Source organism: Taudactylus pleione, unplaced genomic scaffold, assembly GCF_031769625.1.
Source record: "Taudactylus pleione unplaced genomic scaffold, aTauple2 ptg000641l, whole genome shotgun sequence".
In the NCBI taxonomy this organism is placed as follows: Eukaryota; Metazoa; Chordata; class Amphibia; order Anura; family Myobatrachidae; genus Taudactylus; species Taudactylus pleione.
In genome coordinates, this window is record NW_028285043.1 from 942,524 (window position 1) to 969,331 (window position 26,808).

The following is a 26,808-nucleotide window of genomic DNA, read 5'->3' on the forward strand; positions in this document are numbered from 1 at the left end:
ATGAGAAAAGGCGCATAGCTGCCGGCAAGGGGAGTAATTATTACTATACCACCAGGGCACCAGTCTGCGTCACCTATAACAGGATACCATAGTCTCATCCATATGCAGTAACATAGGGCACCAGAGCCTGATTTCAATAACACAGCACCAGAGCCTGCTCCATCTGTATTATAGTAACAAGAGACCAGAACCTTCACCATCTGTATTATAAGATGGCACCAGAGCCTACTTCATCAACATTACAATGTCAGAACATCAGAGCCTGCTCCATCTGTATTATAGTAACAGGACACCAAAGCCTGCTTCATTTGTATTACAGTAACACATGACATCAGAGTCTGCTGCATGTTATAATAACATAACACCAGAGCCCTTTCCATCTGTATTATAACATTGCACCTGTCTGCTTCATCTGTGTTATAATAGCATACTTGAGCCTGTTCCAATTGTATTATAAAATTGCACCAGAGTCCGCTTCATCTGTAACAACAGGACACCCACTTACTCCACCTGCAGTATAATAATAATAACAGGACACCAGTTACCTCCATCTGTGTTACAATCACAGGACATAGTTACATGGCACCAGAGGTGACTCCATCTGTATTATAATAAATAACACAAAATTCTGCTCTACCTGTGCTATAACAGGGCACTGTAACTTCCACCACTGTTATTAATATACCAGCAATGTCTCCCCTCTGCGTCTTCTTGAGACACTGAAGGGACTACGGGCGGCCATTTTTTTGAAGCCTATACACAAAGTGAAAGTGAAAGTGGAGTTTCCTGCAGAAGTCAGGTGGGAGATACAGGGCAGAAGTCAGGTGATCTGCAGAGAGTCACTCAAGAAGACAGGCTGGGTATCGTCAGGGTGCATGTACTAAAGGGGATCTGTCCACTACCGCTGGGGAATCAGGTGGATGCCGGGTCTCCTATACACCGGGGCCGGGCCGTGTGTCTGTATCTATCTGTATATAGAGAGCAGGGGCTGATTGTGTGTATGGGGGGATGCTATGTATGTATCATATATTGGGAGGTGGGTCTCGTGTGTGGGTGGACTTGTGTGTGTATTGGAAGGTGGGGGAGTCTCGTGTGTGTATGGGAATGTGGGGGGTCTCTTGTGTGTATGGGGGAGGCTATGTATGTATTGTGTGTATCGGGAGGTCTCGTGTGCATGGGGAGGTGGGGGGCTATGTATGTATTGTGTGTATGGGGAGGTGGGGTCTCGTGTGTTTATGGGGATGGGGGGGGTCTTGTGTGTGTGTGTGTGTGTGTGTGTGTGTGTGGGGGGAATGTGTGTGTATGGAGGGTTGGGGGACACTCGTATGAGTATGGCGAGGTGGGGTTTTTTTTGTGTGTGTTTATGTATGACGAGGTGGGGGGGTCTCGTGTGTATGGGGGGTATGTATGTATCTTTTTGTGTGTTACAGGAGGGGGGGGAGTTTGTGTGTGTGTATGGGAAGGTAGGGGGAGTTCTCGTGTGTATATGGGGAAGTGTGGGTGGTCTTGTGTATGGGGAGACGGGGGGGTGTCTCGTGTGTGTGTGTGTGTGTGTGTGTGTGTATGGGGAGGTGGGGGGGGGGTTGTGTGTATGTGGTGTTGAGGGGTCTAGTGTGTGGATGGGGAGGTGGGGGCTATGTATGTATCTGTCGTGTGTGTATGGGGAGGTGGGGTGCTAGGCTATGTATGTATCTGTCGTGGGGAGATGGGGGTTATGTATGTCTTGTGTATGGGGTGGTAGGGGGGCTATACATGTGTGTGTGTGTGTGTGTGTGTGTATGGGGGTATGCTATGTAACTCATGTGTATCGGGAGGTCTTGTGTGGAGGTATGTATTGTATGTGTATGGGGAGGTGAGGTCTAGTGTGTATGGGGAGGCTATGTATGTATCATGTGTGTATGGGGGGATTCTATGTATGTATCATGTGTGTATGGGGGGAGGCTATGTATGTATCATCTGTGTATTGTGAGGTATCCTTACTCCTGCCTGCTTATAGTTATTACGTGCTTTCTGTGTGGAAGATGGCTTCCTGTGCAGGAGTGAAGAGAGTGCCCTGATCCAGGAATATACAGAGAGTATTTATCTTTATGTTACAGAACTCCATCCAAACATGATTTAGCCACATTTCATTACATGAAATCAGTAAAAAAGAGAAATTTGCCTTCACAGTGTACATCTGGGCTATAATAAATCTCCTAATTTAACAGCTCATAATCCCCACAAGTGGCCAATGACCTGTCACAAAACTGAGTTTGCTTTCAGCTCTTTACCTGGTGCCCACCTGTATTTTGCTTCCAATTGCTTATGGAACAGCTCCAGTACTGGCGCGGCACCAATATGGGATGTTTCTACAGCTTGTGCTCTTTCCCTTAGGTCATAGTTTATATTTTCCACTAGGGCAAGGCTTTTCTGCAGACTGGTTTAGATGGATGCAGCCTATAGTAGTGTCTAACGCACTGGTCGGGGAACAGGGGTAAATTACCCCAAATGGGGTAGAAATGAAATTCCTGGGGGTAATGGACGGACAGTCGGGCATGTATATTAATCATTGCATGCCCGGCTGTCCGTCCATTACCCTCAGGAATGGACGTCACTGGCGCCGGGTGTGGCGCCAGTGACCTCCAGCTTGGTGCCGTAGGGAGGCTCTAAGATGTTATTACCAGCGGGCGCCCGGCTCCTTCCATGCAGCGCCGCGTTAGCCGGAGGCTGGAGTTCTCTTCTGAACTCCAGCTTCCGGCTCTCCCCATGCACACTATGGGAGAGACGTCATGACGTCTCTCCCATAGTTCCGAGGAGCAGCCGGGCGGACAGGATGGCGGGGGATGCAGGAGCGGGGATTAAGGTAAGTGGTTTTTTTTTTTGTACAAACGGCACTACAGGGGCACTATGTGGGTAAACTACTAAAGGGACATTATATGGGGGCACTACTAAAGTGGCATTATATGGGGGCACTGCTAATTGGGCATTATATGGGGGCTCTAAATATATTTTGGGGTAAAGGGTAAAAAAGTTCCCTGACCCCTGATGTAACGCAAAGGTTTTTTTTTTGTCTGGGATTTTAACCCTCAGAACTCATTGCCCTCTCTTGTGCCACCTACTGACATCAGCAGGTTTGAATTCTACAGGTCACACATCCTAAACAACTGGGTAGGGGGCATATTTTACAAATATGATCCTTTATTGGCATGAACTAGTCTTTATTAATAGTATTTTCATGAAAGCAATGCATTGGGGACTGTAATGTTTGCTTACTCAGGGGTAAAGGATCATTGTTATCTTGTCTCCACAGCCAGAACGTCATCACCGTCTTCAATTTTCAACGATGGGTAAAAACCAAAAAGCTGAAAGAGCCGGAAGGATACATTTTGTCACCTGGTAAGAGACAGGTAAGCCATATATTTCCTTACTTTAAAGAAACATTATACCAATATTCTGATTATTACATGTTTTTTTCCACTATCACCGATGGCATTTCAGTATCTTCCTGTGATGACTTTTTTATTTGAAATTATGTTTGAAATATATTTTATAATTCTTCACCCTTAATTTTGCCCCGTGGGGTGCAGTTGTCCTAAATATGGTATTTATCTGCACATAAATTAGTCTTTCTACTTCAGGGTCCATAGGGGGCCCACAGGGTTGACCTTGGGGGTATAGCTGGATCTGCATCCACGGGCACCACGCAGTTAAAGCTTTTGCTGCTCCCAGTATGCACTGGGTCCATCCTCCCCTATACCCTTCCCCCGAGCCACAGGCACCTCAGTTTTAGTTGGTGCCCGGCCGGAGTCGGGTCACCCTTAGCACAGGGGGGCTGCTTAGCAGCCCCTAAGCGTATTTTTAGAGTTTTTACATTTTATTTTTTTATTTTATTTTAGTTGACTCTTCAGAGCGGCAGCATCAGACTGCCCATTGGACGTCCAAGCTGCCACTCCTACACCCCGCTGGCGCCGCGACGCCAGTACAGATCTGGGGATCGCGGCGGGACCACAGAGTCTGTACTAGCCGGGCTCTGGGGACTCCCACAACTGCTGCCGGAGCGCCGGGGATCAGGTAAGACGCGGGTCACTGCTTGCGGTGACCCGCGTGTATATGCAGTCGCATGCCTCCGGTCTCTGGGGACAGACCGGAGGCGCTAGCAGTGGCGGCAGACTCCCTCTCTCCGGAGGAATGCCCCGCGGGACCACTAGACCACCAGGGAGTAATGCCGGCAGCGGGAGACAGCGTCCCTGGTGTCAATTGCTAGCCAGGGGAGGCAGCCTTCCCTGTCTAGCGGCTCCTCCCCTCAGCTCAGTGCGCTTTTGCAGTCGGGTCTGGCAAGGTTGAGCTGCTTCCTCCTGCAGCCACTCCTCCTCTGAGGTCTCCGGCGACCATCTTCTCTCCAGTGGCAGCGCAGATCTCGCAGGCAGCGTGCGGTCGGTCCCCGTGTGTACCTATCCCCTGCTAAAGGACAGCGTACACAGCACTATAGCCCTCCCAGACACTGAATCTGGGCAGGTTGATTGTAGTGACAAGGTGCAGTGAGTAGTAACTTTCTGCATTGTATGTGACTTTTGCTAGTGCTGACTATCTGTGCTTTATTTCTACTTACTGTCAGTCTATACCTATCCCTTTCCTTCTACGGCCCTGTAGGTGTGTGGAGGAAGGGCTTTTCTCGGACCTCACTTATATAAATTCACGTATTTGTGAGGTCGGTCACATATAGTTGTGTGCTACACGGTGCCATATCTGTGGGCTTGTGTGCTGCATACTTGTGGATGCGCAGGAGTCAAACACTGACCTTCCCTATCGTGTTTTATATATATATATATATATATATATATATATATATATATTTGTATAATATATATATTTTGTCATGTCTGATGAGGAAGTTGAGCGCTCCGCGGCTCCTTCGTTGTTCTCCTACAGACGCTGCGTCGCAGGAGTAGATAAGGAGGATATATCACAAGATGGGCTGTGTGTGTGGTGAGGGAGGTGGAAACTAAGTCTTCCATTAATGTGCCGGCATTGGTAAGGGCAGTGCGGTTCATTCTTGATATAGAGGATGACGCACCAGCTCCTAAATCCAAGTATCCAAATTTCAAACATACAAAGGTGAGTTCGGCGGTTTTTCCCCTGTCTGACCAGCTGATTGATCATATGGCGGAGGCCTGGCAGTCGCCTAGTAAGAGGTTCCAGCCGCAGAAACGTTTAGCGTCTAGTTATCCGTTTCCTGCTGGTCATTGCAAAAAGTGGGAAACCCTGCCCGTGGTGGATTCTCATGTTACTCGCTTAATCAAGAGCGCTACCTTGCCTTTGCCATCCATTTCATCCCTAAAGGATGCCACAGACAGGAAAGTGGAGACTTGTTTAAAATTGGTCTATTTCTGTCCATGACCATCTCTTGGATGACTAAGGCCATTGAGAGTTGGGCCAATGTACTGGAAGATACTTTTCCAGAGGATCCTCCGGAAATGCAGAGAGCTTTAGTGGGACAGATGAGGGATGCCGCTTCCTATATTGAAGAAGCGTATTTGGATGCCAGTCTCCTGACTTCCAGAGTATCGGCTGCAGCGGTGTCTGCTCGCCGGACTTTGTCGCTGCGTTTTTGGAGAGCGGATGCAGATTCCAAGAAAGGCCTGGAGGCCTTACCCTTTAACGGGGAAATATTATTTGGCCCAGACCTGGACAAAATTGTGGATACCCTGGCTAAGTCTAAATCAGCTTTTCTACCTTCGGCAGTTGCACCTTCAAAGGCTAGGACATCTGCATTTCGGTCCTTTCGTACTCAGGGAAAGTCCAAGGGACAGTCCTTCCTGAGGCAGTTGGCGACCAAGGCCGCCCCTAAGCCTAAGAAACAAGCGTGGAGTGCTAGACGCCCTTCTTTCAAGCCGGAGGATAAACCTTCTGCCTGATGGGACGGGCCTCACTCTGGGGATCCCAGAGTGGGGGGCCGACTTCTTCAATTTGCACATTGCTGGTACAACACCACCACAGATGCCTGGGTTCGAGAAGTGGTCTCTCAGGGGTACGCCCTCTCCTTTCGTCACAGACCTCCCCATCAGTTCTTCTGCACGAGTCTTTCTCAGGACAAGACCAAGGCCTTGCAGATTCAGGAAGCAATAGAGTCCTTGCTGAAAGCAGGTGTCATTGTTCCCGTTTCGCCTTCTCAACGCGGGACGGGTTACTATTCTACTCTGTTTCTGGTGCAGAAACCCAATGGGTCTCATCGACCTATCCTCAATTTGAAGTTGCTGAACAAGTTCCTCAGAGTTCCCAAATTCAGGATGGAAACTTTGCGTTCCAGTATTCTGGCTATGGAACCTGGGGACTACATGGTCTCCCTGGACATCCAGGACGCCTACCTTCATGTTCCTATAGCGCCTTCACACCAACGGTATCTGAGGTTTGCTATACGTCAACACCACTACCAGTTTCGGCCTCTGCCCTTTGGCCTCTCCACGACTCCAAGGGTATTCACCAAAATTATGGCGGCCATGGCCACCCATCTATGGAGCCAGGGTATACAGCTTCTACCGTATCTGGACGACCTCCTATTGTTGGCAAGCTCTCTGGAGGCACTTCTACATCATCTACACCTGATGATCGCTTGTCTGCAAGCGCACGGGTGGCTGATAAATTGGAAGAAGTCCTCCCTGATTCCATCACAAAGGATGGTTCATTTGGGAGCCTTGCTGGATTCTCATCAGCAAAGGATCTTTCTGACTCCGGAAAAGATTTCCTCCTTACAACTGCGGGTGCGCAGTTGCCGAATGTCTGTTCACTCGGTGCTGAGGGTTCTGGGGACCATGGTGTCGGCATTCAACATGGTGGAGTATGCCCAGTTCCGTTCCAGGCCCCTGCAGGGGCTGATGCTACCCAAATGGAACGGGTTGCCACACCGGATCAGGACTCAGATGCTGGTGTTGTCTCCAGAGGTGCGCCTTTCGCTAGCTTGGTGGCTTCAGACATTTCATCTCTCCAAGGGTCGCCCCTTTTGGATCCCGGACTGGGTTCTGCTCACGACAGATGCCAGTCTCCGGGGTTGGGGGGCAGTGACAGGTCCACTTTCACTTCAGGGCCGATGGACTGCGGAAGAATCGTTTCTCCCCATCAACATTCAGGAACTTCGGGCCATGTACAGGGCCTTCCAGTTGTCCGGTCACGCTCTTCAAGGAAGGGCCGTGCAAGTTCAATCCGACAACGCCACCACAGTGGCGTACATCAACCATCAAGGGGGGGTCTCGCAGTCAAGCAGCGATGTCATGCATCCTGGCTTGGGCGGAGTGCCACCTTACGGTCATCTCGGCAGTCTTCATTCCAGGAGTCCTCAATTGGGAGGCGGACTTCCTCAGCCTCATGACGTGCATCCTGGGGAATGGTCGCTTCACCCAGAGGTATTTCAACTATTCGTGGACAGGTGGGGACTGCCGGAGGTGGGCCTCATGGCCTCCCGTCACAATCACAAGCTACCTGTGTATGGATCCAGGACGAGAGACGCCGGTGCAAGCCTGGTGGACGCGCTGTCAGCTGGCGTATCTATTCCCTCCGATATCCCTGCTGCCTCGGGTCCTTCGGAAATTCAAACAGGACGGCGGCACACTTCTGCTGGTGGCTCCGGCTTGGCCCAAACGTCCTTGGTACTCCGATCTTCGGAGCCTTTCCATCGACGCTCCGTTCCTTCTGCCTCAACGTCGGGACCTGTTGTCTCAGGGACCCTGCCTTTACCCGGATCTGAGTCGTCTGTCCTTGACGGCGTGGCTCTTGAGACATCAGTCTTATGGTCCCGGGGTTTTTCCATCTCTGTCATCAGCACGATGCTTCAGGCGCGCAAGCCGGCTTCCGCCAGGATTTACCACAGAGTGTGGCATACATATTTTCAGTGGTGTGAGTCCAGAAACTACGATCCGCAGGTGTTTCGTGTTTGTAGGGTTTTGGCATTCTTTCAGTCTGGTTTGGAATTAGGCTTACGCCTAGCTTCTTTGAAAGTTCATGTGTCTGCACTATCTGTGTGGTTCCAGCGTAGGATTGCTACTCTGCCAGATGTCCGCACCTTTTTCCAGGGGGTTCTCAGGATTCAGACTCCCTTTGTTCCTCCTGTGGCTCCTTGGGATTTGGCGGTGGTGCTTCGGGCCCTACAGGGTCCTCCATTTGAACCTCTTGAGTTGGTGGAACTCAAGTGGTTGACGGTTAAAACTGTTTTTCTCCTGGCAATTGCTTCGGGCAGGAGGGTGTCAGAATTGGGAGAACTTTCCTGTCGTCCTCCTTTTCTGATTTTTCACCTGGACAGGGCGGTGCTTCGCACCCATCCGGGTTTTCTACCTAAAGTGGTTTCTAAATTCCACATTAATCAGGAAATTGTTGTGCCTGCTTTTCAGTCACCTGACCTCTCGGCTGGTGAGGCTTCTTTGGATATCGTCCGTGCTCTCAAAGTTTATGTAGACCGGACTAGTTTCATTCGGAAGTCGGATTCCTTGTTCATCCTCTTTGGTTTTCACAAGAGGGGTTGGCCTGCTGGCAAACAAACTTTGGCCCATTGGCTTTGTTGGGTTATTTGTGAGGCTTATGCACTGGAGGGTTTGCCTGTTCCGGCCTCTGTTAAGGCTCATTCTAATCGGTCTGTGGGTCCTTCGTGGGCTGCTAGCTGTGGCGCCTCAGCTGTTCAGCTGTGTAAGGCGGCCACATGCTATCCAGACTTTTCTAAAATTCTATGCGTTTGACACCTTCGCCTCCTTCGGGCACCGGATTCTCCTTTCAGCACAGGAGCATCCCCGCCCTCAGTTGAACTGCTTTGGGACATCCCCAAGGTCAACCCCCTATGGACCCTGAAGTAGAAAACAAGAGATATGGTAAGAACTTACCTTTGTTATCTCCTATTCCTACGAAGTCCACAGGGCGCCCGCCCTGACGCACCTGGCTTCATATGGGGTATGTGGCTGGTCACCGATTTTCCGTGTGCCTATCTGTGAGTATGGCTCTTGTGTGTTCCAGTCTTCCTTCTATCTGTTTTTCCTCCTCCGGCCTTGGCTGCTTACCAGCTGAGGTGCCTGTGGCTCGGGGGCGGGGTATAGAGGAGGATGGACCCAGTGCATCCTGGGAGCAGCAAATCTTTAGCTGCGTGGTGCCCGTGAATCCAGATCCAGCTATACCCCCAAGGTCAACCCTATGGACTTCGTAGAAACAGAGATAACAAAGGTAAGTTCTTACCATATCTCTTGTTATATACATATATACACTACTGGTGAAAAGTTTTCAAGTTTTTATGGAAATGTAAATAATTTAATGTCTCAGAGGGGGGAATTAAATTCTCTGCGCTGGGATGTAGCTCCCGAGTTAGGTGCCCGGAGATATTCAATTGATTGCATCAGGCCCTTCTCTCAAGTCGATGCAGTTTACCACGGCTAATACCCGGTGCATAGTTGCTATAAACTGCATTTTCTGACTTTGGTGCCAGGCGCGATACGGTTACAAAATTCGGCAACACCGTGATTAGCCCTGAGCCACTAGATACAGTAGCGTAGATTTCTGCTTGCACCCTAATGACAGTGTGAGCAGAAATCCGTTAGTCGCTGGTTTGCAGCGCTTGCAATTGTAGTGTTCATTCTACGTCCGACGCCGAACCTAGAAAGAAGAACACCTGTGTGCACCCGAACAGGGGGCGTGGCAATGAGAAAAGGGGCGTGTCTTTAAGACGTGCCCCCTTTTCAACACTCTTGGGGGTGTGCCCGGCACTTACGGACATGCCGAGCTGCCCCAATCGTTCCTATCTCAGTGAATAGAAGCCGAGCGCATGCGTCTGGCATCCATTCACCGGCAGCGATCGCTCCATCACTATTTTCCCCACCCATGGGACGCTGCGGCCCACGGGTGGGACGGTACCCGCAGGCTGTTTTAGCGGGGCTCAGCTATGAGGGCAGGGTGCATTCTGCCCTTTAGAAATCGGGCAGGGCGCGGCAACCCGCTAAAACATCCTAGCAGGAACACTACAATTGAATAGCTCCGGGCACTTACCTCGGGAGCTACTTCCTTGCGCAGAGAATTAAATACCATCCCATGTGTACTCCGAAATTAAAGCATAGAACAAATAAGCAGTTGAAGATAAAATAAATGATAGAATAGTTTTGTTTGAGAAAATGTAATCTGAATTTGTGACACCTCTAAGTAGCTGCCTTTTGCAGATATAACCACTGAACACCCCTGTGGCATTCTTCCTACAATGGAAATCACATATTGTTTGGAAATTCTTCCTGACACTGTTACAGAAGTTCCTACAAATGATGTTGCACATGTATGTTGCTTTGCTTCCACCCTTCTGTTCAGTCCATCCTAACTCAATGGGGTGTAAGTGTGGAGACTCTACTGGCAATAACATGATTTGAAGCCAACTGTCTTGTTCTATTCCCACTGTAGTTTTGTAAAAAAATTGGTAGCCCTTTCAGTTGTTGGTGGCAGCCAAATATCGCCAACTCAAGATCCATCAAAAGGGCCCCATCACACTTCCTCCTCCATGTGACAGGTGGTGTCACAGGGGATTAAGGGCCTGATTCAGAGGCGCTCGCAAATAGCAAGCGCTCGCTCTGAATCAGGGCGGCCTGTTTTTTTTTCTTTTACCTGGCCTACAGGCCGCTCGCTAAGCTGTGGGTGACCACCCACAGCTTTAGCGGGTGGCCAGGTGATGGTCGCGATTATCACAACCGTCGGGCTTTCGAGGAGACACTTGTGGTAGGGTTTCAGGTCTCGCAAGCTCGAGTGGACTCCCTGCTCTAATAGCGCAGGAAGTCCACTACTGACATGACGAGTGATGTCAGTAGGGCCGCCCACAAATGGCAGGTGTTCCATCGGGAACGCCCCCGTTTGTCCAGCCACCCCACCTACCCGCCTACAAAACAGGGCGAGCTGTCGATCATCATCGACAGCCGCTCCGTCTTGTAGCGAGCCCCGGAGTTCTCACTTGCTACGTGGCTTGCGCAATGGCCCACCAACATAGGATGTTTTGCTATTCCAAGCATTGCCCTTTTAAATTTTGAACCACTTAGTAAATCCCACACACTGAGGAACCATCCTTTTGGCTACTCGTCAGCGTGCAAATACCCTGCATGATAAACCAAAGACTTCACATTTTGATGAATTGGTCCATAAGACCTTCTAGTGGTCAGTAGGCCACTGGTGGGGTTTCATGGCTCAGGGAAGCCTCTCTTTTATTGCTGCAAAACAGCTGTAAGGCCTTAGCCCATTACTTCTTCCCTGAAAAAGGCCTTCTTATGACTCTGAAGTGTACCTTATTTTTCAGTGTTTGTTACCATAGGCACCTTATTTTATCCTCTAGCACAGGCGTGGCCAACCAGTCAGAGGGAAAGAGCCAAAATATATCTGTAGTCAAGCTAAAGAGTGGATGGCATGCGCACGCCTTTGGTATGACATTTGCAGTAATTAACATTGTGTCACACCCCCGTTTTTAATCACACTGGGGGCGAGCCCAGCACATTGAAAATACACAGTTTACATAATATTCCCAATATACTTTTTTCACTGTTGAAAAACAGTGTTGCCCCACAATGCCCCCAGTATGCCACATAATACCCCAAGTATGAACAGTATGCCCTTAAGTATTAACATTATGCCCAACAGTGCCCTCTAACATTAATATTATGCCCCAGTATTAAAAAGTATGCCCCATCAGAATTAATATGACAGAGTACTTACCTTTTGTGGCGGGCTCCTCTCCTGATGATAGCCCGGCGTCCCGAACATGCTGCCGCTGCTTCTGAGTGCATAGTGCATACAGAGCAGCTTCTGAGTACCTTATGTATAACGGAATGTATGCACTATGCATTCAGAAGCTGAATCCAAGCGCTGGGCTTGTGATGGTGGGGGGGAGGCAGCTCAGGCATAGGAGGCTCAAACTGAGCCTGTGTGGAGGACCATTGCCCCGCCGTTATTCCAGGCCTGCTGCTTGCTAGACCAGCCACCGCTATCCACAATCCCGCGGTGGCCGGCCTTTAAGTCATGATGTCCCCTTTGCAGACCCCGCCCTCCGTCCCATTCTGGACTCGCGGGAGTTGAAGCATACATTGCGGGGCAGCGGGAGGCTAAATTAAACTTCGGGAGCCTCCTGCTAAAATCGGGAGGGTCGGCAACTTTGGATAAATGTTAAGTAGAATCTGATTGTGACTGCGTGCAGCTTTGCTGTTCTGTCTGAAGCTGAATCACCCCCATAGGTCACATATATATTGTGTGTACAGTGCAACTGCTAAAGCATACGCAGATGGGCGATTATTGCGTACTGTGCATGCGTATGCTTCGCAGTGCGTGAAGGCACCACACAAATTGACAGGCAGTGAGAGTTTGGGAGTGATGACGGGGGGGTGGTCGGTAAAACACAGGCGTGTCTGTCCGTTTGAATCCATTGCCTGGGCGTACATACATTAGCCAGTGAGATTGCATACGCAGCTTGAGTACTTACTGCATGCAACTAGGTTAGCAATTTGTAATTGGGGTCAGGGCTGTTGTAATTCTGCGTGAGGGGCCGATGGTACTTGATGTTACCGATGTTTAAGGTTTGCAAGGTATTACAGATGTGTTATAGCGATAGTGGGAGGCAGTGGGCGTCTCTATACTGGCGGTGTGACGGCATTACGATAGCAATCATTAGCATATTTTTACAGCAGACCTGCGTGCGATTAAGGAGCTGCAATTGCAATAGTGATCCTTAATGAATCAGGCCCTTAATACATTATATTATAAAGGAGCAATTGGCACAATTGAACAGCTTTACCAGTTCCTGGAAGCTGAAGTCGCTGTCATCAATAGCGGTCTGCTCCTCACATGAAGAGAGTAATATGCAGCGCATGACTGTTTAAATGTGTTGCATATGATGCAGTTGCCATGGATCTTGGTGGAAATAGCATTGGCATGTGAAGATTAATATGTGCTGAAGCTAATCAGTTTCTGGGCAGTAGGAATCCTCCCCCAAAGTGGGCATGTGCCTATCTTGGACTGTTGAATCAAATCTAAAAGAAACTGTAGCACTCTTGGGTCTATTTCTTATAGGGTACCATAGATAGTGCCACTTGTATTTAATCATTATGGATGACCACTGATAATAATAATTCACTCAAGTGTGCTCCTTTGGTGTTATAACATACTGGGTCCTATTCAATTAGAAGCGAAAAGTCCGTTTCCGTGATACTTTTTCGCCGATGACGTAATTTTCGCCGGTTTCTACTTATCCCCGTATTCAATTATTCTGACTTTTCGCCGGTGCGAAATGTCAATGCATCAGACCTGGTGAAATAGCATCACCTATGAATAGGTGGCGAGAAAAAGTGCAGAATTGGGGTTTTGGGGTGCAGACTTCCCAAAACCACCCTGCGCCCTTTGGACAGTTCACTAAAGGTAATCCGTGTAAAAAAAAAATGAAATTACTTTAGGACACCCCAAAAAAGTACTTTCGTTTTAGGGGTGAAAAAAAAAAAATCAAAGTTGGGGGACAGAATTGGAAAACTAGTGAAATAGACTCTGGGGTGGGGGGGTCCCCAAGTATGCCCCAGGTGTTTTTTTTTATTGCAAGTAGTTACGTCAGGTGCATTTTCCAAGTTTTTTTTAAACCTCATATTAGCAACTTCAAAATATGCTAGTACCCATTTTCATGTACCCCAAATTTAATGGGACTAGTTATTTTCCCCCCAAAAAAACTCCAAAATGCTATTCTTCACCACATCTGTAAAAACGCTATATACCATTTAAAAAAACAAAATACCTTCAGCAGGGCTATTCGGGGTATCCAGAATGATCCCCCCCCCATGTCAGAGCATCTTTTGGGGGGTGTTAGTCTGATTTCCCCAAAAATGACAGAACTTTTAGCTGATTTCAGTTTCGTCGAGTCCCGTTTTTTTCCGATTTGGAATTGAATACGGGGATAAGCGGGGACGAGCGCAATACTTTTTCACAACCAAAACATCCGATGACGACGAAAAGTCCGGCGACTGACTTTTTTCGCTTCTAATTGAATTAGGCCAATAATATACAATATATTTTTTATGCTGAAAATGAAAGGACAGCTCAGTGAGTGTAAGGTTTAGCTTTACTGCTTCAGCGCTGAGGCCGTAAATCCAATGCCTGACCAAGGCTTTTTCTGTATGGAGTCTTTATGTTCTCCCTGTGTTTGTGTGGCTTTCCTCTGGATGCTGCATTTTCGTACTAACAAACTGTAAATCAGGATAAATGAACTCCCCTCTCATTTATCACATTACCTGTCAATCACCAACAATCGCTTCCAGTTCCTCCTTCCTAGTAAATGCAGCCTTAAGTCCCTGGCACTTGGGGCAGCGCTGACCATTCAGCTGCAGCGTTCTCCATTCCAGTCCTTTTAAGACACCAATTTGCACGATTGGGGAGCAAGGACAGGTGGGGCTTGTACATGCAACTCAAAACAGCAATCGCTGGGTGAGAGAGGAAGCAGGTTAGCGTACTGTTGCTTATGTGCTGGAGAGAAGAACCACATGGTCAGACTGGGTGAGCCTGAGGAGAGGAAAGAGGAAGAGTTTGATGGAGCCTATCCCTGCGGTGTGTTAGGAGAGAATTGATTGCAGTTGAGCGATTATCGGCTATCTGTGTTTGCTGCTGAGTCGCACTGCGCAGGTGTCAAAGTCCATTACAGTAACCACAAGCAGCGACTTTTTACTCAGAGTGACTGACAGCTAAGGACCGTTTGGGAGAGGTAACGGGTTGTGCCGCCAAAAGAGCAGGCGTGTCCATCTCCTACACACAAAACATGGCTCCGGCGTCTCAGTCCAGACAGCCATTCTGCGCGACCATAAGGTTACTCAGGAGGCCAATTATCGATGGATCTGCGTTATTAGTATGCAGTTGCTTGGATGTATGATGAAACCTGTGGACGTCTTAATACAAATCCCGTCGCCTGTGCCATTAGCATATTTCCGCATATCTTCTGAGAACAAAATCTCGGCAGCGACGGCAATATTGTATATTTCTGAATCAGGCCCATTGTGTGGATAAATATTCCTTTATGATAGAAGTGATCTGGCTGCCAGTACTACAGTATCAAGTGGATTGGTGGGTGCAGAGGGCAGCTTCACATGGGTTAAAATTATACCCCCACCCCTTTGAATGTGCCAGAAGGATAGAAAGGATAACTCAGGGGAGGTGACTGGGCAGTTATTCTTCTATCCTTCTGCTCTCTGGTGGCTCTAGCACAACCCCACACACACCCGAATGGCTACCACCACAGCAATGGGACAGATCAGGGGCATACTGTATCTATAATGAGTGCAGGGTGTGCGGTGCACATGGGCCCCTGAGTCCAGGGGGGGCCCACACCGCACACCCTGCACCCATATTTTCTAATACTTGCTTAATACTTGGCCGCCACGGCCATTTTCCCGGTGTTTTTTGCGCATGCGCAGTGGGAAAATCACCAGGAAAATGGCAACCGTGCCATTTTCCCAGTGACCTGCACATGCGCAGTAGACTCTGGGCACAGACTAGTGCCTAGAGTTTACTGCAGCATTCAGTCCACTGCTGGCCACCGGAGAAAGAGGAGGGGGCCCCAGACGGGGAATGCACATGGGCCCCCTCCTCTCTTATTCGGCCCCTGGGACAGATCATCAGGAGAGGACCATTGCACCAGCAAAAGGGAGTAAGACTAGCAGAGCAGGGTCATGTGCTGAAACCACATACCCTGCACCCATTTAAAATATACTTACCTGTCCGTTGGCCCAGCACTGTCTGCTGAGCTGCAGAAATTACCAGGAAAATGGCCACTGCGGCCATTTCCGGTGATTCGTGCATACGCAGTAGAGATGTTCCGGGACTGCGACACTGTCGCCATGTTCCCGGAGACCTGCATATTGCCAGAGTCTACTGCACCGCCGGAGAGGGTCCGATCGGAGCCTGTTTGATGTTTCCATCACGCACCTGCTCCTGCTATAGTCTATGAGGATGGGGGGGTTTGAGGAATGTCGCGTGGGGGGTTATTTGCGGCAAACATATGAAGACTGTTTTCTCGTGCTCTGTGAATGTATAATAAATTAATTAGTGTGTGTCAGCAACTGGTGTCAGTAAGTGATGTCAGTGTGTGTGTGTCATTAAGTGTGAGTGTGTCAGTAAGAGTATGTGTTTGTGTCCGTAAGAGGTGTCTGTGTCAGTAAGTTGTATCTGTGTCAGTAAGGGGTGTCTGTCAGTAAGTATGTATGATAATGTGCCAATAAGTGGTGTCAAGGGTATCTTTCATTATGTGGTATCTGTGTCAATACGTTTGTTTGTATCAGTGTGTATTTATCAGTAAATGGTGTCTGTGTCAGTAAGAGGTATCTGTGTAGGTATGTTTGTCTGTAAGCGGTGTCTGTCAGGAAGTGGTGTCTAGTGGTGTTAGTAAGTGTGTGTGTGTTAGTATGGTGTGTCAGTAAGTGTGTCTGTATCAGTGTCAGAAAGTGGTATCTGTCAGTAAGGCTGTGTGTGTGTTTGTATGTTTGCGGCTATGGGACTGTGTTTGCGTATGTATGTGGCTATGGGACTGTGGGCCTGACTCAGATCCAGTCGCAAGCGCTGAGCGCTATCAACTGGGTCGATGTTTGGCCACTGGGCATGCGCACGAAGGAGCCGGCTCCGTCGTGCGCATGCGCGAGACCTGGCTAGCGACGGGTGCTCCGTTGCTCCGGGTCTCGCACCAAAGGGGGCGTGCTGTCGATGGTGAGTGACAGCTCGACCCGTTTGGTAGGCATGGCCGGGAGGTGGCTTCACAAACTGAGGCGTTCCCAAGCGAACGCCTGCCGTTTGTGGGCGGCCCCACTGACATCACCAGTGATGTCAGTGGGAGAGCTTCCGGCTCTGTTAGAGCCAGAAGCTCTCTGGGGCTTGCGGCCACGAGACCCTACCACAAGGGTCTCGTCGCAAGCCCGTAGGTCGCGATGGTCTTGACCATCGCGACCTTCAACCTGGCCGCTCGCTATAGTTGTGGGTGGTCACCCACAGCTATGGGAGCGGCCAGAAGGCCGCTCCAAAAAAAAATGCCCTCATTCAGAGCAAGCGCTCTTTCAGAGCGTCTGGCTCTGAATCAGGCCCTGTGTGTGCGTATGTATGCGGCTATGGGGGCAGTGTGGGTGTGTGTGTGCAGCTATGGGGGCCGTGTATATGTGAGACTTTGGGGGCAGTAATATATGTGTGTGTGTATGTGGTTATGGGTCAGTGTGTATGTGTGCAGCTATGGGGGCCGTGTATATGTGAGACCTTGGGGGCAGTATGTGTGTGTATGCGGCTATTGGTCAGTGTGTGTGTGCGCGTGGCTATGGGGCATTGTGTCTGTGCGGCTATGGGGCAGTGTATTTGTGCGGCTATGGGGGCAGTGTGTCTGTGTAAAATTGCATACAGTTGAGGGAAGGGGGCCCCAAACTGATATCTTGCTTAGGGCCCCATGAGGTCTAAATCCGCCTCTACTGACAGAACATATAAGGAGCGCAGCATAAAGGTAAGGCATGGAATTTGAACATACCCGCGAAAACCCTAGGAGAACACGAGCCCCAACAATAAGTCCATAAATGAAAGGGGAGAGGCAATATCCCCTAACCAGTAGAAGGGCAAATGTTTAATATTGTTACGCTTCGACAAATTGAATGCAAATCAAGGGAAGTCCTTGTAGTGTAGAATTCGGCCAAACCCAGGACCTTGGAATAAATAAAGCTGATTAGTGCGCAAATAATTCAGGTCACTCGATGGTCTATAGCATCACTTAAGACTCTTTGCCGGATGCTCAACGACCTGCCATATTTTGTCGTACATCTATAATGCGGGTGGAATTGATCTTATGGTCGAATCATTCCAGTCTGGGAACTGGGGAGGAGTAAAGATAGGGAAATCCGATGAGCTGTTTTCCATGGTGCGTTACCTGAAGGCTGAAAGGGAAGCCCCATCTATAGTGCAAGTTGAGATTACATAGTTCCTTCGAAAGGGGCCTGGGGGCTCTGTGGTTCTAAAGAGTGAACATGATAAAAACTGAAAAATCTGATCCCCTGACCATCAATCTCAATGGATTTCGCGCGAAATCTCCTCCTTCTGTGTAAAATAATGGAGGCGGCAGATGATGCCCCTAGGCTGGTCTGCTGATGCACTGCAGGGCCATAGTGCACTGTGAGCCCTGTCAAAGGGAATCGGTATGATATCCCGGCAGCCGCATGGCTGGGAGTTCGAGTCACAGCAGCGCAGCCCGACAAACCAGCAGAGCCCGGCAGCGGAAGCCCGACAGCACTGGAAATCCCGATCGTCCTAAGGTAAGTATCTACTAACCCTAACCCTCCTTAGGGTTGCCTAACCCTAATCTTCCCCCCCAGTGCCTAAGCCCCCCTTCCCCGCTGCCTAAACCTAAGTCCCCCTTGGGGGTGCCTAACCCTCCCCTCCGGGGTGCCTAACCCTCCCTCCCCCTAGCCTAACCCTAACACTCCCTGGGGGGTGCCTAACCCTAAGTCCCCCCCGGGTGCCCTAAACCTAGCCCTCCCCCCTGCGTCTGTCCGCTTGCGGTGCCCGGCATCCCTTCGATCGGGATGCCGGGCGCCTGTCTCCCGGCGTTGTGGAAATGACAGGCATCTACATCTAGACGCCCGGCATTTCACCCTCGCCAGGATATGACAGTCGGGAAGCCGGCTGCCGGTATTAAGGCAGCCGGCATTCCCGATTGTATACCCTGTCAAAGATAATGGAGGATTTGAGATCTTTACCCAGGATGTCATTGAAAATTGTGGTGAGACAGTCAGCCAGGCTATTCGCAGGATATCCTCCAATACGCCCTGGATCATGAGGTTGTTATGCCTGCAGGTAGGAAATAGAGGAGAAGAGTTGTAGGACTTGTAGAAAAAAACTCTCATAGGAAGCCCGGGCAGACTGAGAAGCAGTTGTAGAGAGGTCAGGTTCAGCAGAGGGCATAGTCACTGGTGAGGGCAGGGAGCAGGAGTCCTCACTGGGCGATGACTGGCCCCTTGGCGTAAGGAATTGCTGCATATCTAATCTGGAAGGCGTAGAAGGAGGAGGACGGGTCCTTTTCAGCAGTAGGCTTTTTATTCTTCCCCATGGCGCACAGAAAATGGTTGACACAAAAAGAAACACTCTCCTGAAAATAAGGAGATGTGCACGCTGACAGCGGTGAGATGATTGTTGGCCACGTTCCCCCTGTATACAGAGAGGCTAGGCAGTCATACTTTTTATTCATCACGTCAAACGAGCACATCCCGGGGCCGTGTCCAGACCCAGCAGGTTTATTGAACAGGTAGTTAGTGACTCAGCTAAATGGGGTCACACTAAAAGTGCTCATAACAATGGTCCTATTCAACACCATGGTTTTTGTGGCAACGGAATGAAGAAACCTAACAAAGTCCTGCAATTATTAAAGATCCCACTAGATGGCAAAAAAATATCTCAGAGAGTTAGGGACACAGATTGTTATATATGTAAAATAAACACCTCACAGTAACTGATCTACAGCAGCATATAGATGTGTGACAGTAGAAAAGACCACTGGTCTGTAATAGATGCATAGAAAGGTATCCCAGAAGAGTGACACAGATAGGATGATTGGTCCCACCAGGTGTATACAGCAGGATCTGTAGGCAGGGTATGAGGGGGTAATCCCCTGATGTAGGGCTCTTGCATACTTGCCTACTATATTTTTCTCCTCCCCAGGAGAAGCAGGTGGGTTGTGACGGGGGCGGAGCCTGATGGTTTGCATCATTAAGCACCATCCCTTCACGGTAAATTGCAGCAAATGGCGTATATTTAAATAGGGGGCGAGGTTAAAATATGCGATTCTTGAAGAATCCTGTCATTAAGCCCTACCCCCTACACAGAGACCCACGATTGCCGTCGAAAGTCTCCCCATGCGGGAGAAATGGCTACTCTACCAGGGGTGCGTGGGGTTACTTCCGGGAGAGTAGGCATGTATGGGCCGCTCTTGTAATGAAACAGCTGGGTGTTATGCTATGTAAAGTGCAAGTAGCAGGTAACTCACCAACACCAGGGAATCATATAGGAAAATAGGAGTGATCAGTTACTCAGCCCCCAGGATGTAAGCAGCAGTTGCTGAGGGTTGCAGAGTCCAGGTCACAAGGACTCTATGGGATCGCACCACAGGCCACCACACTGTCTCAGATGGACTTCAGCCGTGGCTCTAGGGGAAGAGATCACCAAGATGCAGGGGGGCCCAGCTGCGAGGGTAGCTAGCTGGGCGCCGTCACCAGGGACCACCAGGCAATAGAAGCAGGCCGCAGCCCACTCCAGTCTTAGGGAGGCCTCAGAGAACTTTTATTTAAGGCCGAGGCAGGGGTAGGATTCACCAGGATACTGGGTGTCCCAGCTGCAATACAAAGGGAGAGGCGCTGTCACCAGGGTCCTACAGCAAGGGAAGCAATTTGCAGTAGATCCTAGAATGCCAGTCCAGACTCCCGGTGGCAGATTGATAAGGACCTTGGAGCCACCAGGGAGGTTTCAGGGATAGGCAGAAAACAGGGTGTAGTTGAGGCCCCCCTGGGAGAGCTTAATCCAGCTGCCTGACACAGAGTTCTAACTAAACATGTCAGACCACCATGGCCGTCAATCCCCCCCCCCCAAATTATTATATATACTTCAAAATTGTTGCCCCCTTCTTACCCAGGGGAGCAGCATGGAATGTATATTATTAGTTTTTTGAACAATTCACTATGACCATAATGATCATAACTTCACCTGCTATATATACATATATATATATATATATATATATATATATATATATATACATATACATATAAGATGGAATACTGCAGAGAAGGCAGCATTCTGAGGCTATGGATTAGTCATCGGTGTGATAGGGAGAAAAGTCCTATTCAGCATTATCACCAGAGGTGGGGGCTTTTTTTTACGTTACTACCAATAAAGGGGTTAGCTGCACAGCTATCGCTGGAGGTACCCTTACTAACATTAAGATTTGCAGGGGTTCTCTGGAGATAGTTTCCCCGCTTTGCATAGGAAAGCCTAATTAATATCATGGTGGTGTATGTAGTGCCAGAATCCTTCTGATCAATGGAAAATTGCTTCATTTATCAAAAGCAATATTTCAGTTAAGAATCATTTTCAAATTTTAGTTTTCTACATCAGGGTCCATAGGGTATCCACAGGATACCTTGGGGTATAGGTGATGACGTCAGGCATCGGGCACCATAGAGTTAAGTTTTCAGCCTCCCAGGATGCACTAGGGCCCCCCTCCTATACCCCGCCCCCGAGCCAAGGCATCTCAGTTTCGTTTGGTGCCCGGCCGGAGTCGGATGCACCTGTTTAGAGGGGGCTAAGGATAGCCCCTGAAGTTTTCTTCAACAAGCAGCTGTGGCTGCTCATCTGGATGTACAGCATGGACAGTCAGTACTGACGTCCATGCTGTCTTCCCTACACCCCCGCCGGTATCAGAACGCTGGTACTGATCCGGGGATCAGTACCGGGGATGCTGGTAAGCATCTGGGATCACAGCTAGCGGTGAACCCAGATGTTTGGGACCATGGCCGGATTCAAGGGGGCAGCAGGTAAGCAGCGGGGTCCCGCGGTGGGACCCTGCTGAAACATGGTCCAGAGTCCCCAGGCAGGGGGCCCCCTGGGGAATGGCTGCAGCATGGAGCCAGGTACCTAACCTGCGCTTCCACTACCCCCCTGGGACAGCGGACCGCGGCTGAGCGGTAGCGCTGCGGCGTCCCAGGGGTTAATTGCATGCCAGGGGAGCGCGCCTTCCCTGTACACAGCCGGCGCCTCCCCCGCTGCACACAGCCCTCTCTGCTCTAGCTGACTGGTCCTGTGGCAGCGCTCCTCCCCCAGGCCGGCCTCCTCTCTGCTCCTCGGTGGCCATCTTTGCTGGAAGCGTGGTGAGCGCTGCTGGACGCTGAAGATCGGTGGCATCGCGATCTAGGTCCCCCGGCATACCTCTCCTCCGTTGGCTTAAGGTCTGTGTATGCAGCGCTGTGTCCTACCAGGCTCTGTGTCTGTGTAGTTGAGGATCAGCGCTGATAGTGCAGGAATTGATTTCTTTGCATTGTATGTGACTTCTGCTATCGTCTGCTACCTGTACTTTCACTTTCTACTGTCAGCCATTTCTTTTTCTGCTAAAGCCCTTGCGGTGCGGTGATTGCAGGGTGGTCTCACACTATACTAACAAGTATCAGTGAGAGGAGTCACATACTTACCATCATGTCTGAGAGTGACTTTCCCCTCCAGCTTATGTGTACTACGTGTAAGGTACCAATAGCGGAGGGGGAGGGTAACGCGGAGGGGCTATGTCGGCAGCGTTATTTATTGGTGCGGCCAATTACTGTCACGGCTCTGATACAGGAGCCGCCCTGGGCTTGTTTCGCCAAAGTGCTTACAACCCTCGTGGGCCAGTTAGCTCCGCAGCCTGCGTTCTCACAAATGGGATTGTCCCAGCAGTCAGTGGTGTCGTCACCCATGCAGGGTTTCCCGAGACAGTTGATGGTACCCCACAGTCTCCCTATTTCCCCTCCCCAAGTCTCTCAGGAGCCTGCGTGCGTTAATTCACTGACAAGTTCTGTACAGCACTTGTCGGACGTGTTACAAGGGGAGTCTGTGTTGAGGCCACATAAGCGGCCGATGGCGTCTCTGTCCGCTCCTTATGAGGATGACGACGTGACGTCTGATGATGGGGGGATTCTGGATCTTTCTGACCAGGAACCTCTCCGTACTAAAGAGTCGGACGCTAGGTCCAAGGTTTATATTCCTGGCCTTATTCGGGCAGTCCGCACAGCTTTAGTGATTGAGGATGAAGATCCTCCGGTGTCCAAATCTAAATATGCCTTTTTCAAGGATATTAAGGGTGACGCCACAGTGTTTCCTCTTTCGGGTCAGTTAGTGGACCATTTAGAGGAGGCGTGGAAACATCCTGGCAAACAGTATCAGCCTCAGAGGCGCTTGGCGGTGGGTTATCCGTTTGCGGATAATTATTTTTCTAAGTGGGAATCCCCTCCACAGGTGGATTCTCATGTGACACGCCTAGTCCGTAGTGCCACATTGCCCATGCCCTCCATGTCTTCCTTGAAGGATGCTACGGACTGTAAGGTGGAGATCTGCCTAAAGTCCGTTTAGGGGGGGGGGGGCAGCTAGGCCGGCTATTGCCGATTGTTGGGTAGCCAGAGCTATGGAGCGCTGGGCTGATAGTTTGGAGGCGTCTTTCAATTCCGACTGTTCGGCTGAACAGACTGAGTTGATAGGCAATCTCCGGGATTCGGCCACTTATATCAATGAAGCGGCCTTGGATATCAGTACCCTGGCATCTCGGATTTCTTCGGCAGCTGTAGCTGCTCGTCGCACCTTATGGTTGTGATCTTGGAAGGCGTACGCTGATTCCAAGAAGGGCTTAGAAGCTTTGCCTTTTAATGGTGAAGTCCTATTTGGTCCGGATCTGGACAAAATCGTAGCCACGCTGGCGGCAGCCAAATCGGCATGTCTTCCGTCTGCTGCGGCTCCTTCCGGTTCAGGTACGTCGTCCTTTCGGCCTTACAGGGCCCAGGGTAGGCCTAAGACACAGTCCTTTCCCAGACAGGCTGGCCCCAAAAAATCGGCCAAGCCCCGGAAACAGGCCTGGAGTACCAGACGTCCGGCCCCTAAGCCAGATGACAAGCCCCCGTCTCGATTCTTCACCACGGGTCTTCCATCAGACTGGCACAAAGCCATGGAATTGCGGAAGGTTTTGCACACTATGCTCCAGGCTGGAGTTATAGTGCCTGTTCCATTCTCCCAGAGGGGCCAGGGTTTCTATTCCAATCTGTTTTTGGTGCAGAAACCCAATGGGTCGTATCGTCCGATCCTCAACCTCAAAGCACTCAACAAGTCTTTGCGGGTGCCGAGGTTTCGGATGGAGACCCTACGGTCCATCATTCTAGCGCTGGAACCTGGGGATTACATGGTGTCGTTGGACATACAGGACGCTTACCTGCATGTCCCTATTCTTTTACGCCATCAACAGTTCCTCAGGTTTGCAATCCGCAACGACCACTTTCAGTTCCGGGCGTTACCTTTTGGGCTGGCGACAGCACCACGTGTATTCACCAAGGTGATGGTGGTCATGGCGGCTTCCCTGCGGCTGCAGGGAGTCCGTATGTTACCGTACTTGGATGACATTCTGTTGGTGGCAGGATCTCCAGAGCTCCTTCTACGCCACTTGGACCTGACCATTGTGGTACTGCAATGGCACGGCTGGTTGATAAATGGGCAGAAGTCCACCCTGATCCCGTCTCAGAGGATTCTGCACCTCGGAGCCTTATTGGACTCCGGACAGCAAAGGATCTTTGTGACGGGGGAAAAGATCTCTGCCTTGCAGTTGAGGGTGCGCAGTTGTCTGCAGAATCGCCGTGTGTCTCTGCACTCGGCGATGAGGTTACTGGGCTCCATGGTGTCAGTATTCGACATGGTGGAATATGCCCAGTTTCACTCCAGACCTCTGCAGCAATTGATCCTGTCCAAATGGAATGGACTGCCTCAGAGTCTAAAATCCCAGACGATGGTGCTCACTCCGGAGGTTCGCCTGTCCCTAGCCTAGTGGTTGCAGACGACCCATCTCAACAAGGGTCGTCCGTTCTGGGTGGCGAATTGGGTCCTGTCGCCAGTCTTCGGGGCTGGGGAGCAGTCACGGGTCCACACTTGTTCCAGGGCAGGTGGACTCGGGCGGAGGCAGAGCTTCCAATAAACATCTTGGAGCTCCGTGCGGTTTTCAATGCTCTCCAGCAGGCACATCGGGTTCTCCAAGGTCACCCAGTGCAGGTCCAGTCGGACAACGCTACCACCGTGGCCTACATAAATCGGCAAGGAGGAACCTGAAGTCGGACGGCTCTCGTAGAGGTGTCCCGAATCCTGGTTTGGGCGGAGCGCAATCTCCCGGCCATATCCGCACTATTCATCCCGGGAGTCCTAAACTGGGAGGCAGACTTTCTCAGTCGCCAGGACGTTCATCCGGGGGAATGGTCTCTGCACCAGGACATCTTTCAACTTCTGGTGGACGGGTGGGGTCTTCCAGAGATCGACCTCATGGCGTCACGGCACAACAACAAGTTGCCGGTGTACGGGTCTCGCACAAGAGCACGATAAGGCGTCTCTGGTGGATGCTCTGTCCGTCCGGTGGACGTTCCGGTTTGCTTATCTGTTTCCTCCGTTTTCCCTTCTTCCACGGGTAATCCGGAAATTCAAACAGGAAGGAGGAATGCTCCTGTTGATAGCTCCCGCGTGGCCCCGGAGGCACTGGTTCCCAGACCTCCAGGGACTGTCTGTGGACATTCCTCTGCGGTTGCCGTTACGCCCGGACCTCCTGTCACAGGATCCTTGTCTTCACCCGGACCTGACTCGGCTGTCTTTGACAGCGTGGCTGTTGAGACGGCCATGTTAAGGTCCAGGGGGTTTTCCAGCTCTGTAGTGCAAACAATGCTAAGGGCTCAGAAACTGTCCTCTGCAAGGATATACCATCGTGTGTGGCATACGTTCTTCCAGAGGTGTCGGCCGAGAGGTTATGCTCCTCGGGAGTTCCGTCTGTCTAGAGTGTTAGCTTTCCTACAGGCAGGACTGGACCATGGGCTTCGCCTTGCGTCTCTGAAGGTGCAGGTGTCTGCCCTGTCCGTCTGGTTCCATCGTAGGATTGCTGCAATCCCTGATGAGCGCACCTTTATGCAAGGTGTTCTCAGAATTCAGCCACCTTTTGTTACACCGGTGGCGCCTTGGGATTAAGCTGTGGTCCTGAGGGCTCTCCAGGGACCGCCGTTTGAACCACTGGGCTCAGTGGACCTCAAATGGCTGACAGCTAAAACAATTTTCCTTCTGGCCATTGCTTCGGCCAGACGTGTTTCTGACTTAGGGGCTCTCTCCTGTAGACCCCCTTTTCTGATTTTTTATAGGAACAGGGCGGTGCTGCGCATTCGTCCTGGTTTACTTCCTAAAGTTGTTGCCAGTTTTCACATCAACGAGGAAATTGTTGTGCTGGCTTTTAACTCACCTGATCTTTCAGTGGGTGAGGCCACTTTGGACGTTGTGCGGGCCTTAAGGATTTATGTTGACAGCACTTCTTCGTTTAGGAAGTCGGACGCCTTGTTTGTCCTCTATGGCTTCCGTAAAAAGGGTTGGCCTGCTTCAAAGCAAAGTTTGGCAGGCTGGATTCGTATTGGCCATTTCAGAAGCTTACCTTCATGAAGGCCTTCCGGTTCCTTCCTGTGTGAGGGCTCATTCCACTAGGTCTGTGGGTCCTTTGTGGGCTGCTCGACGTGGTGCCTCTGCAGTCCAGATCTGCAAGGCTGCCACATGGTCCTCGGTCCATACCTTTGTGAGGTATTACGCGTTTGACACCTTTGCCTCTCAGGATGCTTCCTTCGGGCGGCGGATTCTCCTTTCAGCACAGGAGCGTCCCCACCCTTAAAGGATACTGCTTTGGGACATCCCCAAGGTATCCTGTGGATACCCTATGTACCCTGATGTAGAAAATATGAGATATGGTAACAACTTACCTTTGTTATCTCTATTTCTATGAAGTCCATAGGGTTCCGCAGGACTCCCGCCCTGTCGCACCTGTGCTGCAGATGGGCTTTACTCTGGTCACCGGTTTTTCTGTCTCCCTCTGGTGAGAATGTGATTCTTGTGTGTATCCAGATCTTTTTTCTCTCTCTTCCTTATCTTCCTCCGGCCTATGGCTTGGTACGTAACTGAGATGCCTTGGCTCGGGGTGCGGGGTATAGGAGGGGGACCCTAGTGCATCTTGGGAGGCTGAAAACGTATCTCTATGGTGCCCGATGCCTGACGTCATCACCTATACCCCAAGGT

At 50.3% G+C, this 26,808-nt stretch overlaps 1 long non-coding RNA gene across 1 annotated transcript in view; it reads left to right on the top strand.

Moving 5' to 3' along the window:
* Nucleotides 1-818: 818 nt before the first annotated feature.
* Nucleotides 819-26,808, top strand: part of LOC148479056 (uncharacterized) — a 49,464-nt gene continuing 23,474 nt past the window's right edge. Inside the window, exons 1-2 of the long non-coding RNA XR_015872005.1 lie at nt 819-916; nt 3,290-3,386. This is a non-coding gene — a long non-coding RNA (uncharacterized LOC148479056). The remainder of the gene's footprint in view (nt 917-3,289; nt 3,387-26,808) is intronic.